This window comes from Haemaphysalis longicornis, unplaced genomic scaffold, assembly GCF_048455015.1.
Source record: "Haemaphysalis longicornis isolate Haplotype H1 unplaced genomic scaffold, Haemaphysalis longicornis Haplotype H1 scaffold_1, whole genome shotgun sequence".
Taxonomy (NCBI): Eukaryota; Metazoa; Arthropoda; class Arachnida; order Ixodida; family Ixodidae; genus Haemaphysalis; species Haemaphysalis longicornis.
The window spans coordinates 163,590,502-163,605,220 of record NW_027526203.1 but is presented as its reverse complement, the minus strand read 5'-3'; the positions used below and the strand labels follow the sequence as shown (position 1 = coordinate 163,605,220).

General features: G+C 47.3%; 1 protein-coding gene across 3 annotated transcripts in view; it reads left to right on the top strand.

The window, feature by feature from the left end:
• The window catches only part of LOC144138782 (procollagen galactosyltransferase 1-A-like), a 498,445-nt gene that overhangs the window by 203,482 nt on the left and 280,244 nt on the right, over positions 1 to 14,719 (top strand). Inside the window, exon 9 of one of the 3 annotated variants that reach the window (XR_013315976.1) lies at positions 4,769 to 4,847. The exons of the other annotated variants lie outside the window; for them this stretch is intronic. The gene's annotated coding sequence lies outside the window, so the exon portion shown is untranslated. The remainder of the gene's footprint in view (positions 1 to 4,768; positions 4,848 to 14,719) is intronic. 3 annotated transcript variants of the gene reach the window in all.

The window sequence follows — 14,719 nt, the reverse complement described above, 5'->3', positions numbered from 1 at the left end:
CGAGTTTATACAATAGGTTCCACAAAGGGTACATCAGTCGTACACCGCATAACATACCAATGGGATGCCTTTGCACACCTAACGGACCTCTCGTAATACGCAAAATATAGCTTGGAAGCACAGACTGTTAGCGATGATGATGATGAAATATATTCTTTAAGCAAGGTTGGACTTTGTCTTTGGACTTTGGTGGTTTGGGGTTGGATGTTGGCTTTGGACTTCCTTTGCAATTTAGTAGTGGATTTTCAACTTTAAACGAGTGAATTTATGACTTTGGCTTCGGCTCAGCTTGCATGTGAGAAAGTTTCGAGTTTTAACCATCTTTCTCTTAAGAAAGGGGCTTTGATTTTTTTGCAGACAGCTCCTTCTATTTCTCGCCAGAAGTGTCCCTCAAGGATACCGCTGTGATACAAGTACAAAATTTGCGCGCCTTAAGAGTACTGAGACGCAAGTTTTGTGTTACCTTTTTTTCGCTGCTATGGGTGCCTACTAGCCCACTAATCATAGAATGGCACATTAGACGGTCCATCGCAGCGTAAACAATCATTTACGGCGTTTATTTGTGTCAGTTTCCGTTTCGACAAAATAAACGCCGAGTGGCCGCCATGACAGGAGGTAGCACGTGACGTCACCATTCTTGTCGCACCACTGCCGGTCTCGACGCGCTCGCCCAGATCGGCCGAGGTCTTCACCGTCCCCGCGCGCCCGGGCAGCATGACGTCAGTCCCAAAACCATGACGTGTACACACAATGTAGCAGCGCTCGCCAACCGCAGCCAGCGCGCCGGCTACGTCACGGGAGCCCCGACGTCGGCAGTTTGGGGAAAGTAGCAGATGATGTCACGCTGGACCGCTCTGGGCTTTCTCAGGGGGTGGTGGTGGGGGGGGGGCAGAGATTAAAATGCATTTAAAATATGTTATGATGAACGGATACTGTTGAAGGAGCATGTTACATAGTAATCTCAGCTTTGAAATAGCGTGTCACTACTCCTTTAAGCGCGAACGCGTTCAGCGTCTTGGCCGCGTGTACGACGGGGTAGTGGTAATGATGATCATTTCGTGTGACAGGAACGACAATTTCGCGTTACCTTTTGGTTAAAAGCTGGCGCTTAAAAACACAGGTGCAAAGAGGATAATAACTGAAGGCATGGTATCTTGATTCTACATATGGGCATTCCGTGTTTCGTAGCCCTGTATTATGAAACGGTTGTTCAACGACTGAAAACGAATAAGTTAAATCGTCATTTTTTCTAATTCCTGGGAATCACTGAATCAAACTTATAAATAATACAATTTGCGTCTTCAGAAAGTTATGCCAAACTTATCCGAAAATCTACTCCTCAGTAGCAGGACCTTTGTCATAGTCCGGTCTTCGGTTTTTCGCATGACACTATAGGCTGTCCGTCGTGGTGACTATCTGGCTACGACGTTGTGCTGCTGAACCCAAGGGCACGGCGGCCGCTTTTCATATGGAGGCGAAAAGCGAAAACGCTCCCGTCTCGAGATTCTGTCACATGTAAATGCTCCCCAGGTTGTCCACATTAAAGCGCATCCGTCCGCTGTGGTGCGCCTCATAGCCCAGGTTTAGCTTCTGCGCGCAAAGCCCCCCAAACGTTTTTTTTCAGCACTAAAAGCTCGCCCGTTAGGCGAGCTTTCCTACTGGGTTGCATCCCGTTCACGCGCGTCCAGCAGCGTTGCTTGCTTATTCGATTTGTAACGGTTTGCTGATTCCACTGCTGTGCGGCAGTTGGCGGCCAACAGACTGCCCTAGTGAAAAATGGCGGAGGCCGCTCTCTCAACGATTGCACATTTTATTGTACGGGATCTCTGGCCAAAAGGGATCGAAACCTTCGGTTCCTATATGAGATGCTATGCGTGTTAGAAGTCATCTCTCTCTCTCTCTCTCTCTCTCTCTCTCTCTCTCTCTCTCTCTCTCTCTCTCTCTCTCTCTCTCTGACTCGCTCTCGCTCTCTTTCGCTCGCTCTCGCTCTCTTTCGCTCGCTCTCTCTCTGTGTCTCTATTGAGGTCGCAAGCGTAAATAGGAAGCCATTTTAGCTTTTGCGTTGTCTTGTAAGGGCGCTTATGTTAAGTGCTTCCCCTCTCTTTGCTTTCTCTGAATTCTTTTCCGCTACTTTCCGTCGAGGTCCGCTTGGCAGACCCCCCAAGTAGTCATAGCACACTTTCCAGGTAACCTCTTTCCTCCCTGGATCTCCTTGCCGCTTAGGACGGCGACACTTCCGTGAGCTTGCTTGTATTTTATCATCTTTGTAGACGTCATAACTTCAGCCTACTCGTGTCGCACTCGGGCGCTTCGTTGGTTCACCTAGAATACGTTTCATTCCCCGTTCCCCGTTTTCCGGTGTTCCTGTTCGGAATTTCTGACATATCCACTGCATCAACGCCAAACAAAATAACGAATAAGTCGAACTATGTGCCAATAACTGCTGTGACCGATTAACAATCGTGCATATTTTATAACTAATTTTAGAATGCTATTTATTAGGTATACTGGCCCTCTTTGTTCGGCTGTCTCTGGGGTTGAAATTTAAAAGGTGATGAAGTGAATCTGTCGCAGTCTTATTCGTGGCAGCATTGTGCCGCTTAACGCATGTAATCCATTCGGGGTTGCGTGCAATATATGGCATTTAGTGGGATGGGGCAGGAGGAGTTCGAAAGGCGCGGATCCAGCCGTTTTTCCTTCTCTTTCGTTGGGTGTTTATGTGCTGGTGGGTGGGTCATTCATTCGAACCTATAATGCTTTCGGAACTGAAACAACCCTCAATTCTTTATTTTTATAACGTGGGTTCCCTATGCTGACACCGAATCGTTTTTTTTTTTTTTGCAAAACTCCAGCAATTTTGATCAAACGGTAGACCATTCACGTAATTGAGTTTGAGGAAGTTTCTCGAGTGACCTTGTTGTAGTGGTGGGCATGTCGTGCACATATTCCTTCTTCCACCATTTTTTTTCTGTTCTTGCAGTTTACTCCTTATGGCCTTCGCTTACGCTACGAATAATTTATGGGCAGCAATTGCACCCTCTCCTGCAGTGTAGTGAGTATCCTAGCGTCGCTTGGAGACTACTGTCTCCGTGCTTGCGCCCCTGGCCATCGTAAGCTGCAATGTTGGCTCCGCTTTTTTTGGGAACGTTGCGCACGTGCCCTGGGCGAGTCGTGTCAGCGTAAAGCGGCAGGAATATTTTTCTTGTTTCTTTGAAATGTGTCTTCGATTCTCGGTTACGTCCGATTTGTGCATGCTTCGCGATTCTTGTCTGTTTTGTGGACGCGTCGAGAGGAGGAAAATGTCAACTTTCCCCTCTACGTCGTGCTTCCAACTCCGAGAAACGTTGATCGTTCGCATTCGCAGAGCCCACATTTCCCGCCATGATTGTTTCCCTGCGCTAGGTCTTGGAGCGTGTCTGCGACTTTGTTGTTGTATTGCGGTTGTGCAGCCAGAATGTGGTGCGCAAAGCTGGAGGTTGCCGCAGGCGTGTGCGAGGTCGAGCAAGAAGAGCAGAATAAGGAAGACAAGGGTGCCGTAGTTGCCGTTCCGGAATCGCGTGGAATGCGTTGTTGCTGCCGCAAGCGCGTGCTTTGCGCGGGGATTAACATGACAAAGACCGCGGTTCCCCTAGGGACGCGAGCATCTGAATACGCGATGAGGACTCTCCGAGTAAATACGGGGAGAAATTTCCGGCGGCAACCATTGTGTGGCGTTCGAACTGCGCACAGTATACGCCCCTGCAGGCGGGCGTTTTGCGGAAATGTCAAACACAATCGGAAGGCATTCGAGGTGGTTTTGCCAACTGGCCCCGCTGCTTTTCATTTCGCACGTTTTTGTTTCACTTTATTGCTATTGTTCTTTCTTGCTCACGAATAACTTTCCGGGTACACTGCGCCAATATATCAGACTAGAGCCACCGACGGCGTATTGATTCCAAACAAAAACGCGGAAGCAGCAGTAGCAATACTTGAGCAGACCAGGCGGCGTTTAGAGCAACCAGCAGGAAGGACACATCTGCAGGGAAACCGAGGTGGCGAAAGGCGATTTCTGCTTGCGCCTCGATCGCGGTGGCGCAGAACCGCTGTGTAGCGTTTCCTTTTAACGTCCCTCCCTCCCTCTCTCCCTCACCCATCCCTCCCCTTTCCCCCTCTCTCTCTATCTATCTCTCCCTCTCTCTGTTTCGTTAACGGGCAAAGCGAACACGACGAATTCAAAAAAGGGAATGGCGGATGGTGTTTGATCAAGCCCCAGAGGAAAAGCTTTCCACCAAAAGGGGCTTCGACAAACGCACACGACACAGCGTTTGTCCTCTGGGAACAAATGCCACGCAGGACGTGCTTGCATGCGTTCGGCGTGCCAATCGATGAAATTTGTTGCATCTCTGCGGTTGCTTGTTTGCCGCACCGTTATAGCGCTTCGGTTAGCAGATAGCGGCCGACTGTGGCGACGCCATTTCACCGCAAAGCTGTAATGTATGCCCGCTTCCAAGCACAAGAAAATACTTTTCGTATTTATTCGGCGCGCGCGCGGCAATCCCTATTGTCGTCGTCATCATCATCATCATGACCAGCTTGAGCGGGGAGGTGGGTGGGCAGGAGCTATGGAGCGGTTTCCTGCTCCTCCTCATGAGGGGCGGTGACGTGTCTTCCGGCGAACAAGGATGGTTCGCATTTTTATAAACGCGGTTATCGCCGTTGATCACATTTTGTACTGTTGAAAATTCTTCCTAATAAGAAATTAACCATGAACATTTATTTCTCTTTTCAGGTAAGTTGCACCGCTACGTCGATTTCAATACTGCGCTTCCAGCGAACCGATTCGACGGCGATCACCCCTTGACGCAACAGTAAGCCTTATTTCCTCTTGCACGTTGTCCTACACCGGCACATTTGAGCACGCCGTTGGCGAATCGGCACCTCGGCGTAAGTCACTAAGACGAGTAATCTCACTGCAAACAGTTGCAATTTTGCGTGCCTGTACAGTTATCGCATCGAACGCTAAGCAGACGGCGCAGTGATATTAGAAGTCTCATATTTACAAGTCAGGTTTTTTATAAGCGAAGCCTCCTACTACAGGTACAAATCCTGGAAAGTTCTGGTAACGTGCCTCAGACATTCAAGCTCAGCCAAGGTCAAGCGAACGCTTCGTTCGGTTTTGCGGTCTCGACGGAAGCGCCACCGACCGAACCGATTCGCGGGGCTTCCGCAGTGAAATCGTCTAATCCCTATTTCGGTCCAAGGGGAGGTGAGCGGTAAGGGTATAGGGAAAAAGAGTAAGTGCACGTGCCATCAGAAAATGACACAAGGAGGCACTGGCTGCATCCGAGTTTACTGCGCGTTGACGCCAACAGCGGTGACTGCGCCGAGCAGCGTTTGTGTCTTGCGTTCCCGTTCAATTGCGTGCGCGTTCACTGCGCGTTCACTGCGCGCTCTCGACCCGAAACCGAGGTTTCGCTCGGCAAACTTAGTTTAACCGCGTTCAACCACTGCAAAATTTGTGCCTTCAGTTGCGCGTATGTATCGTCTCCGAGACGCAAAACTCTTTCTTAGGGATGACTGCCGTCAGCGGTAGAGGTAAAATCTCCTCATGCCTCTATGTCGTCTGCTAAAAATCTTCACAGAGTGGAGTGGCGCCTATTCTTTTTTCTGTGGCTTTGCAAAGCAGCACTTTAAAGAACGGGCAATGTTTTTGCTGTTTTTGCTCTGCGTCAGGGCGAAAAATGAGAGACGCAATTGATAAATGATTATGTGAGACGGCTTCATCCTCGTGATTTCTCCCTCCCATGGTGCGTCTCGCCATGCGGATCGGCGACGATAAGCGTAGGGGATGACGCCCGTCACGATCAGCCGTGGTTTCTACCATGCCGGTTTTAACGCGATAGAGTTGTTAGTCTCATTTTTTCTATTCCCCCCCCCCCCCCTACTTCTAGCAGTCCGTATCAGCCGTGCTCGTCGAGCGTGTGCGGAAATACGTCACCGCTGCCTACCGGAACCTACGCTTGGGGCAGGCAGATGCGAAGACTCGCCTGAATCTGGAATACGCGCAGCACCAATTGACATTGGAAAGAAGGGCAATGGCAGTGGAAAGTAAAGATGCGTGAATATAGCAGGCACCGCACCTGCGCAGTGAAGTTCGTTCTACGTTCTGTGCGTGGTAAAATGCTCGGCAGACCGTCGCCAGCCGCGCCCGTAACTGACGCCATTACACCGAAGCGCTCTCCCATCGCAACTAATTTCCGGCGCGAACATTGTGTCACATAACTAAGGAGGGGCGAAGAAAATTATCGCCAGCGTCTGAAAAACCAAGGAAAGTCTAGATTATGAGCAGGAACGAACTAAAATGCCTCCTAGTTAAAATAACACACAATTTATACCACCTAATTACAGTAATTTTTAATTTACTTTACGAATTTTTCGCGGCACTGGCACCACCGCAATGTGTGTGGGGCAAACGAGTGATGCACCACGCGGCCAAGAAAGAAAAAAAAGGCTGCCCAAACACTGTGGGAGGCTGTCATCCCAGAGAACACTCACGCAAGAATCCTTGGCATGGCCCTACTCAGAGGCGGCAGAACCATTCTCGCGCTCGCCGCAATACAGAAAATGTTTAACGAATTATGTCGCATTGTAAAATGCCTAAACAGGGGAGCTGCACTAGTGAAAGAGGAAGCGAGGAAACAGGATACTCGCATATCGTGCTCCTTGTGACCACGACTGCCTCACTCTCCTCACCGAAGGAAGAACCTCTCTTCTTTGTAAGCCTAGGAACACGATCTTTCGTGCGCTGGAGAATCGCAAACCTCGCGCAGTAAACAAACGAATCTGTATACTCACAAATGTAGATGGGCGAAGATGTTCGGTAGCAAACATCAGACGTTAACTGAAAACTGTCCTTTCTGCAGAAACATGCATACTCTTCCACGCAACCTATAGCCATGCCCAATGGTATGCTCACGGCTATGCTCACAGGAGAACAACTCAAATACTGCGTATTCCACTTCTGCGGAGAAATGGGAGGCCGCTTTGACTAGCTGGTCACCTCAAGATAAGCGTGAGGTAAGCTGCTTGAGAGGGCAGGGAACGAGCTGCTACATCCGGCGCTCGCTGAAAAAGATCGACGCCAAGCACCCGCCACCTTTTTGGGTGCCCACATCTTAAACCGCACAAACGTAGAGGGCGTCTGTCTTTCCTGTGCCACGGCGGTTTAAAACCATTGAAGCTAGTCTTGCTCCTTTGACTGACCTTCAGTATTTGGAAAGCATAAATTGTAAATGCAGCAACTCCGTTCCAAAACGCTCCCTGGTCATCAAAGTAACGCTATCGCGTCGTACATCTTGGGACATAAACGTAAATGTCTCTGCAACTTTTTGTTCCTTGGGTAGTTCCTAGAGGCCGAACTGTAGCCTTTCCATTTTATTATAGTGTGTACCTCTGTAAAATAAACTCTGAAGGGGGCATGTAGATACAGTGCAAGTTTGGTTCGTGTAAAAGACTGCAATGACCCAGCAAAAGTGAAATTGCCATTTTAGCGCGATCTTCTATCAACTACTCAGCTTGATATGGTGGAAAACAGATCAAGTAGTGGTGACTCACCTGTCAATTTCACGCTTGTTCCTTATAATGTTACAGGAACTTCTTTGTGCGATTGCTTGCCGCCGAGCACAGTCACCGCCAAGTAAAACGACAGTGTGATTGTAGAGGTGCCTCTACTTCCGTTTGATCGGGCCACTTAAAGTGTAACCTGCAGTGAACACATTGATAACTGTTTTTAGTGTTTCCTCTACACGTCACTGCTGATGTCGTAAGCGCGAAATTTGAAGGGTTTTCAATATTTTGTATCTTCAATTCTTCGATTAAAAAAAAAAATCTCTTCGTGGGCTGGAATGGAGTTGATCGAGTTACCTGAGGCTAGTTGTTTCAAACTAAACAAGGTTGCACTTTGTCTTCATTTACCCTTGAAGACATTACTTTATTTTTACGCTTTCCGTGGCTGCGAGGTGTTGTCTCACCTTGTTTTTGTTAATTTACATTCTTGATGCGGAAGACGAAGTGTGTTTTTTGTGTGTCTCCTCGGCCATAGCGAATCGTCGAACAAAAATCAAAAGAAGGTATAAGCTCTACATTAAAAACAAAAACAAAGCAACAACAACAACGAAAAAGCAGAATTCTGAACCAGTATAAATAATGAAACGCTACCTTGCACCTTTACTGTGGATGCTCCGAAGCTCAGAAAACACAAGTGGGCAGACAAAAAAGAAGGTAAAAGCGGAAGGGGTCGAGGGGCTTTTTCTTGCCATTCGTTTGCGACCCATTGGAGCCGTCTGCCAGCAGCCGTCTGCACGTGTCACGTTGCCCGGAGTCGCGGCAGCATTGTTTCGGTGAGACGCGCAGCAAGAACAAGAAGGTCCTCGTCCGCACCGTGCAGCCCTCCTCCTGCTCCTGCCCTGACACTCCCGTCACATGTCCAGCGGGCGTCCACAGCGGGAGCTTTGCGCTCCGCTAACGACAGACATCGTATGCGAAGGACGTCTCCGCCCCTAGCGCGTACATCCGAAGGCTGTCGCTGCGCTTGTCAATATTTCATCTTTTTGTGGCAGCTGAAGCACGTCTGCAGTAGGTAGCCTCAGTTCCGCGTATTCCCTTACACTCCGAATGTCGTACAGGAGTGTCCGAGGAGGCTTTAGCTTGATGGCAGTGAAAACGTGACGGGCGACGGCGGTCCCGTTGAAAGAGGCTTAACGACGAGAAATTGGCGAGGCTCCCTGAATTCCGCACGAGTCGTTATTTGCCGTCACCAAAACAATTCAACAGCCGCTTGAGAGAAGGGGATGAGGAGATATGCCTGCATCTGGAGTCGTTGTTTGTTCTAGTAGCGCAAGCACCAAGTTTTCGTTCTGGGTTATTATTGAGGATCGATTTAGCAAAGGCCCTGGGGGTCCTAAAGTCACTACTAAATATCAACCGTAAGCCTTGAAAACTGTGAAAAGTAGGGGCGGCTTCCGAGTTCAATACCATCTTGTGTTTGGCATGCACGCATTGCTGCGAAATTATGACCACATGATTGCTCAAATTCGACAATGATTATTTTTGTGCAGATTTGACTTATTTATTTATTTACCTGAGTCGGATGCCACCACACCTCCATGTTACATTTTTGTTCTTTGGCCGATGTTGGCCATTAGTTTCCGGTTTGATGGTGAACCAGTTGCACTGACCGACTGGTTTATCTTTCATGGAAAGTGGGCTGCTACGGCACGTAAAGCGTGAAAGCTCACGCACGTCTTTTTTTCTTAGTAAAACCGGTGTGGCAACAAGGCAGACGCCATGCACGCACCCGTTATCTCGCTCTTGCCTCGGAACTAACAAACGTTTTGATGTCGTGCGCGCATCGGTAGTTATTCTGCGTTCAGGTCACGTGCGAAGATAACAATAGCGACCGTACCCCGCAATGCCGCCAGCGTGGTCATTGTCGGCTGCTTGCCTTGGCAACACTGCTATAGAAACACGTGCGGGCGACCTGCCTAGCGTTTATAGCAGACAATTTTCCTCTACACTGATTCGTCGTAATGGTTTTGTAAGCTTTTGTTACGCTACTTAAGTGTAATCCGGGATAGACTGCGCTCAATCCAGACCGAGGGAGATCGAGAGGAAGACGGCCAAGCGGAGAGGAAAGTTCTACAGCACACGCGGTTCTACACCACGGTCCCTTGAGATCGCGGAAAGTAAAAGAACAGTTTGTAGTAACCGCAGAGTTAAAGAAATCGTGCACCGCAAGTCTATCGCGCATACGAAGTCAGTGCGAACAGGTAAAGACTGAAGCACGTTGTATGAGCTGGCTCGAGAGGTCTGGCCTTAAATTCGTGGCAGATATAATGTAACGGAGAATAGAACACCAGACTGCGAAGAAAGCAGCGGAAGGAACACTGTGCATGAATGGTGCCCTGTTTTTTTCACGTTCGTCGCACTCGCGTGATTCTCCGTGCCGTTGTGGTCAATCGACCGTTTCAAAAGCTCCCGTATTTGTCCTCGGTGCTTGTGTGCATGCGTGGAAACGGCCGGGGCTTTGCTATACATGGATTTTAGAGCGACAGCTCTACTACCCTACATTTTCAAGGTCATTTACCGCGACGCAAGTGACCTTCAGCCGTTGGCGCGCAACCTGCCCCCCCCCCCCCCCCCCCCCCCCCCTTCTTTCTAACCGCTTCGCTCGCCCAGAGCCTCGTCGCTGTGGTACCACGTGACCAGGCGACGGTTTAACGGAGCGCAGGCGCTTGGTCGCCAAATAGATAAACGGCGGGCTGCGAAATCTCAAGCAAACGCCAACTTTCACCTAACACTGTGCGCATAGTATTTGCTTTCGCTAGGTTTAAAAGCGTTAAACTTGAGCTATTTCTTTATTCGAGAATTTGAATATTAGAAGTTTAGAATAACTATTGGAATAACTATTAAAGTAACTATTGAAATATGATAATTTTACGGTAGCGATATGGTGAGCAGACCGGAACAGCGAACACTGCTCAATTCTGGATGCGGGCTTGGTACGGTGGTGAGAGCTGGCGGTCATCCGGTTTTCCGGTCATCCGGTTACTTCCCTCGGGAAATGGTGCGTCCGTCCGTAACGTAACGCGTTGCACTGCATATATGGATACAAGGATGTTGTGGTGGTTTTACTAACAGTGCCTTAGGCATTACTGCTGAGACTTATGATACGATTACTTATGACTACTATAGTGACTACCAAAAGCTAATTATGAATAATTAATGCCACGTGACCAATTCAGAGTAAGCAAGAATAATTAAGCCTAATTAAAGTCAACTAAGACCAAGTAAAGCTAGGCCCAGCGAATAATAAAAAGAGTAATTAAGGCTAATTAGGAGGAGGAGGAGGTAGCCTTTATTGTGGTAGGAAGACTCTACGTCAAGTGGGGGAAGGGGAAGTAGAAGGGGGGGGTTGTAACTTGGGACATCTTAAGTGCGTACAGTTCGACCCAAAACAGGTCTCGATTGAGACCACCTAAAACGTTGTTGCTAAACTGAGCAATCAAAATACTAATCAGTAATAAGTTAATCAAGATCAATTCACTTCAATTATGTCTGATTGGTCTAATTGGGTATTTGAAATACTCAAAGCACATTGCGTCATTTTAAACACATTGAGTTGGGGTGGACGCGATTCAAGGGTAGTAACTTAGCAGAATTGTAGGCCTCATACCAAGTGGCCTCGAGTGTGATTCATTGCTAGCCAGCTGGATATCTCTTGTACACGTCACAAACGCGCCCAGAATGCCTCCGCACCATCGGAAAATCTGTCTTACGACTTTACTTCACATTTGTCATATCGTACTGGGTGTACTTTTGTAAAGAACCCTGGTTTAGAAGCCATGGTGTTAGTTTTGTATTGTGCAGTATTATACAATGTGGGGTTTTTTAAGCGGTTTTCTATGCCTTACTGATGGAGTCGACGTCGAGTAAAACACACTGCAGGAAAGTAAACTCTGCACAATAGATTTCACAAAGGGTACATCAATCGTACACCGCATAATATAACAATGGGATGTCTGCACACCTAACGGACCTCTCGTATTACACAAAGTATGGTTTGGAAGCACACACTGTTAGCGATGATGGTGATGATGAAATACACTCTCTAAACAAGGTTGAACTTTTGCTTTGGACTTTGGTGGTGTGGAGTTGGACGTTGACTTTGGACTTTGGCTGAGTTGAATGGGACATTGGCTTTGGAGTTTGGCAATTTGGATTTTGGACTTTAGGATAGTGATTTTGCGACTTTGGCTTTGGCTAAGGTTGCGTGGGAGAAAACTTCGCGTTTTAACCATCTTTCCCTTAAGAAAGAGTCTTTGGTTTCTATTCTTTTTACAATCTTTTTCGTTCAGGTGATTGTGCATGCCGGACAAAAACTCGCGCCTTCCTTATTTTTAATTTTACTGCTCCTTAGCGATATTTTGTTTTTTGCTGTCAGCGTTCTTTTTTTTTTTTTTTTCAAAGATCAGCTTAAATTTTTCATTCAACGCTTGACGTGCACAAGGCGGACTCGCGCCGAATGCTACTCCATAACGAAAATAACTCAAAGAAACGTACTGGCGTCAAACGAGGTGATCAAAAGTGAATAAAAAAAGCGAGAGATATCTTAGGCCGGGCTAGATTCACGAATATGTGACGGCGATTTACTTTTGCGTTCGGTCTGATCTTGTTTGCCCATTCGCTGGCTGCAAACTGAATTTTTTATCTCCGCTCGAGACAAAGTCTAGCTTAGGGGGCATTCCACGGGTTCGCCAATTCGATCAACCCGCACAGCGTTATCGTTTTTTGTTTTCGTTTTTTTTTTTTTCGCAAATGTTGTTGCGTTCGTGAAGTAAAAGCAATGCAGTCAAAACGCTATTTCGCGGTAGAAGGTGCTACATGCTTTCATAAGGGAGTTTATAGGTGCAGGCTGTCCCTTTTTGTACTGGTTTTATTTTTCTTGGGGGGGGGGGGGGGGGGGGCGAATGGAGTGGCCGGGGAAAAAATGATGCGGGTGACAGAATTTTTTTTTTCCAAATACTGTTGAAGCAGCTGGTTCGAGAGCTTAGCGTGTGCTCCTGAGCCTTTCTGGATTTGAGTAAGTAATCTTTGGTGACAGTGAGCAGTGCGTGACTTCAGACATTGCAGTGTGGTGCTGTTGTCTGTATTCAAAAAAAAAAAAAAAAAAAAACAGGCGTTTTGTTAAATATATTAAACGTACCCTGTGCGAATTTCCCGGAAATCTCAGGGGTGGGTCCTTTTCTTATGCCTTTTATTTATCTCGGTAATTCCATCGTATGTCTTATTTATCTCAGTAATTTAGGGTTTATAAGGGGCGGCTATATATTTAAGTACTAAAATGGTAAATATGGGAATAAAAAATAAATATAACCAGGATTACTCCGTAGGGACGCGGGATACAAAATGAACTGATTATTTCGCATCTCTCAGTTTCATTTCGTTCACTCCTTCTTCCGTTCACTTTGTCGTCTACGTCTGGGTCGACATATCTTTCGCCGATCTCTCAATGGCCGTCTGAATTCATGATAAGCCAGCTCCGAAAAGCAAAAAAAAGCAAAAACAAACAAAAAAAACGATAAAAACCCCCTCCCGACCACACCCCCGAAACAGACTGGACGGTCAAGCTAAAAGCAAACTCCCATTGGGATTTGGCTCATTTTGATCTGTGAAACAGCGGGATCTGGCACATTTTCGATACAAACTACGATCTGCGTACACTTTTGCAGGGCGTTATCTCACCTAATTTCTTCCACCACTTTTTGATGGGAAAGCTGCCGAGTTTTTTTTTCTTTGTCACTGCAGTTTCATCTGACGTAGTTTCGGTTTGTGGATTTAACTCATTTCGAAAAAAAAAAAAAAAAAACGCCTCATATGCTCACCACCGCCGACGACAGAATCCAGTGGTGCGCGCCGCCGCCGAAAATGCTCTGCAGTTCGCGCCACCGACGCAGAGGCTTACCGTAGCTGCGCACACATATATGACGGTCTTTGCCGCAACTATGTGCAAAGTCGGAACAGCTGAACAGCGGCGCTCGAATTTCGCATTACGGAGTATCATAATCGTCAGCCAACTTATTTTATCTTATTTTTTATCCGGGTGGGTGGTGAGGCATACAGGCTCTGAGTTTTTCGCAATCAAATTAGGTTACACGTAAGTGCTTGTCCCGTCGTCTTTCTTGTTCACCTTCCCTTCGCGCTGTACCCTGCCAACTCGCTCAACAGCACACTTTTCTAAGAAACTTATCAAAGACTTCCTTACTGCTACATCGTGTTTGTGTCTCTTCTTTCGCCTTCGTTTCCTTGTCTTTTTGCGCGAATTACTTGATAGACAGACTGGCAGCATAACGCGCCTCAGTTGTCGCTGCTCGTGGAATCTCTGCTCCCGGTTCAAAAATTGGCAAACGGATAAAAGAGGCACCTTCCCAAGCAACGACGAATTTTCTATCTCACCAGACCTTATAAATATTGAGAAATACGTAAACACATACTTAGTTGCACTTGTGAGCAACGATGAAGTTACTTCTTTAATGTTTTTGTGGACGACTTGGCTTGCACGTTCCAGCGGGCGTTGCCCGCGCGCTGTTTATATAAACACTAAATCACACAACCGCTGAACTAGAAGAGAGTAAACAGCCTCAAGGACCTCATTTATTTAAGGGCCAGGGGGCTCATTCATAACATGCCCCTCCCTCCGCTTTCAACTGTCATTTGTAGTGTTTAATGTTAGTCAACATTAATAGCATCATGATTACACGCGTTCGAAACCACTCAATTCCATGAATCAGCGACGGCGTCTTATGGGAAAGAAAATAAACTGCTGTCGTCGCATCGAATGCTCTCGGTGCAAAAACTGCAAAAAGAAAATGCAGGAAGACGTAAACGTGGAAACCTTTTTGAGCTAAAACAAATTTGATATCGGAACTTACGTATTGAGAAATTCTGGAACACGCGCCTAGAGTTCCACTAGGGAGCAATACTGAAATTACTTCTTACGTATTTTTGTGGGTAACTTGACGCCCAGGTTTCAGAGGGCATTTCCCGTGCTGCTGAAACAGTCAGCCGCGCGGCTGCTAAATCAAAAGCGAATAAACGACAGCGGGCTCCAGGTGTCATGTATAGCATGGCACTTCCCCCTCTTTCAACTACCGTTTTAAAATCTGATATCAAACACGATTAC